This window comes from Perognathus longimembris, chromosome 12 (genome assembly GCF_023159225.1).
Source record: "Perognathus longimembris pacificus isolate PPM17 chromosome 12, ASM2315922v1, whole genome shotgun sequence".
Taxonomy (NCBI): Eukaryota; Metazoa; Chordata; class Mammalia; order Rodentia; family Heteromyidae; genus Perognathus; species Perognathus longimembris.
In genome coordinates, this window is record NC_063172.1 from 54,209,182 (window position 1) to 54,212,618 (window position 3,437).

A 3,437-nucleotide genomic window follows, 5' to 3' on the forward strand; every position below is an offset into this window, starting at 1 on the left:
ACTAATAAGATGTTCATGTATTTTTTTTTTTTTTTTTTTTTTTGGCCAGTCCTGGGGCTTGGACTCAGGGCCTGAGCACGGTCCCTGGCTTCTTCCCGCTCAAGGCTAGCACTCTGCCACTTGAGCCACAGCGCCACTTCTGGCCATTTTCTATATATGTGGTGCTGGGGAATTGAACCCAGGGCCTCATGTATATGAGACAAGCACTCTTGCCACTAGGCCATATCCCCAGCCAAGATGTTCATGTTTTAAAGACAGGAAAACCAGACCATAGAGCCGCCCATCCCACTGACAATGAGAATTTCTTGAGACTGAAATGCAAGGTCAACTTCAAAGACTTCATACTATAAGGAGGTGGGTTACTTCTATTTAGAATAAAGATCATAATGAAATCCCTGGAAGCAGAGAAACATTCTAATGCAAGCTAAATTCTTTTCACCTTGAATGCCCTGATGGAGATTTGCTGTAGCTCTAATTCATGACTTTTGAGATGCAAAACTGAACAAGCTATTACAGGATTCAGGTGCTGTCAGAGAACCTGCAAAAATTAGTCTGAGCTGAAAATCTTCATCTCCACCACCCTGGTTTCAAACTGGCATGTTGTCCAAAGGAAACTTGGAGTAGTTCCCTGCTAGGAAGCCAAAGACACTAGACTGCACAATTATACATGGTTCAAGAGTGCTGTCTTGGTTACCAGTAGTGATATTTCACAGCCTAAGGCTGCCATAGAGGCCTTGGAGCTTTTGATGCTGATTGCACTCCATAAGTTTCTCATAGATGTCCTTGAAGTTTTTCTTATATTCTTTTAGCACTTCCCCTTTTGTAGAGGTCAATTCTACACCCTTGCTCTGCATTTTCTGAGTATCTATCTTCTCCATGTGTTTCAGATGGCTTTCAGTCTTGCGGAAATTGTATTCCTTATACAGGTTCAGAAAGCCAGTGCTCAGGAGCTAATGTCCAACACAATCTTTTGTCCCACCCCTGATAATACCATAGCTTTATATTCCTCTGATGGATTGAGTTCTGTGCCGACAATATCTAGCATTCCAGAAAGGGTACTGTTACAGGCAGGGCAGATAGCTGGTGAATGCCTGAACTCACCACTGCCACAATGACCACAGAAGAGATGAGAGTAGGCTGCAGTTAACTCATGCATACCTGGAGAGTTTTCTGGGACACTTTCTATAATTACAAAGCAGCATATCTTTACACAAAGACACACAAAGGAGGTTGCCAGATGCCAAAAAGTGCATTGAAGAAAAATTCAGTCCTTAGCACTGAACAGATCCAGAATGGGAATGTGGCTCATAGTTGGTTGTTCTGGTTCTGTTTTCTATTATTTTTTTTAAGGGATCCACAGATGTGACCTGTTCACAGAGCCACTTCTGGGCTGGCTCACAGGGTATAGAAGATCTAGGTCCTCCTCAGTAGTTTTCATTTTCAACCAGTCCACCAAAATTAAGTAGAGCCACATCTGGCCTTTTCATGATTAATTGGAGAGTCTCATGGACTGTCTGCCCTGGCTGGATTCAAACTGTGATCCTCAGATCTCAGCCTTCTGATTAGTTAGGATTACAAGTGTAAGGCACCCATGCCTAGCTGGGCATGAGTTAAAAAAAATCAAAACAACTATTACTTTGCCTAAAGGCTAGTTACTAACTAGTGTGTGCTTATCACGTTTTTGCTGGGTACTCACTAATCATTGAAAAGCAATTTATTTTTATTTTTTTACAAAATATGACATTTAGAAAATGAGGATCTACCTGGGCGATGGTGGCTCATGTCTGTAATACTAGCTATTCAGGAAGCTGAGATCTGAGGATCACAATTGAAAGTCACCTTGAATAGGAAAGTCTGTGAGACTATTTCCCATTACCCATCAAAAGCTGGAAGTAGCGCTGTGGCTCAAGTGGTAGACTATCAACCTTGAGCAAAAAATCTCAGAGACAGCATAGAACCATCTTGAAATCATGTGTGAGCTGATTTATGTTTGTGTGTTGGGGATGAAAACTGTTGGATTCAAAGCGTATGCGAACTTCCAAATGTATAAGAAACACAATTAATAAACCAGTAAGCATGGACAGAGGAATAATATTTTGGTGAAGAAAACAAGTCATAAAGGAGTTTGTCTAATATAAAACAGCCACTATTACAGGAAGGCCAGAAAGTTGGGCCTTGAAGTGATAGGCCTGGGTTCAAAGAGTTTGGAATTGTGACATGGACAAAATTATCCAGCCTCTTCCTTATGGTCTGAAAATCCATGTGTTGAAAGTTAATCCCTAATGTGATCACAGTAGAGGTGAGGCATTTAGGAAATGGACTGAACTCTGAGGCAAGCCCTCAAGATTAGTCCTAATAACAATCAACAGGGAGGATGGTGGCCTCAGAGGATTCTCCCAGAAGCACATAAACACTCATCCAACCTTGAATATTCTGGCCCCTTGATCTTTGGCTCTCTAGTCTTCAGAACTATGTGTAATATATTTCTACAGATAATCTGGGCAACAGTAATTCAAGCCTATAACCCTATCTACTCAAGAGGCTGAGTGAGATCTGAGGACTGGAACTTGAAGCCAGCCCAAGTAGACAAATTCTGGAGACTCTTATCTCCAATTAACTAGCAGAAATCCAGAAGCAGAGGTAGGGCTCAAGTGGTAGAGTGCCAGACTTCAACAAAAATGCTAAGCAAGAGCTGGAGGCCTGAGATCAAGCCCTAGTACCAATATACACACACTCACATACACACAAATTCTATAGTTCACAACTTACCAAGTATTTATGCAATAGCAACACCCTCAAAGTGTACTATTGAGTATACAAGTCTAGATTAAAGCTAGTGAGTATTGCTAAGCACTACACAAGGCTGTAAATACTTAGTAGATGGTCTTGAAGGAGGAAAATTGAAACTACTTATTTGTATACTTATTGAATGTAATAATTATTATCACATGCCATTCCTGTCTACTTTACTTCCTCATGTGCTGACAATTGCTAGAAATGCAAATAAAGATATTCGTTTTAATCTACCTTAATACCCTTGAAGGTGTAACTGTGAGTAACGTAAGGGATGTCCTTTCTCAGAGGGGACTTGTGATTTTGCAATGTTTGTGCTATTTGGGAGGCCCTGTTTGAACCTAACGTGTAATAAAGGAAAAATATTCAAGCAAATGTAAAAGTAAATACAAATAAATCTTTAGGCTAGGACTCAGAGTATTTTTTACTGTAATTAACTCTGTAGCTCAGTCGTAGGGTGTATGCATGAGATCTTAGGCCTGCAATCCCAGTCCAACAACAATATCAACCACATGATGATGAAATATCTCTTGAAGATTCAGGAATGTACATCAAAACTAAATATTCACAGAACTAAAGTTTGAAGGGTTTAATTGCAAGACAAAAAGTGTATAAACAGGAAAGATTTATTGCTGAGAATTAGA

General features: G+C 40.2%; 1 pseudogene; it reads right to left on the bottom strand.

The window, feature by feature from the left end:
• Positions 1-424: 424 nt before the first annotated feature.
• LOC125360630 lies at positions 425-1,253 on the bottom strand (annotated as a pseudogene).
• Between the last annotated feature and the right edge of the window lie 2,184 nt (positions 1,254-3,437).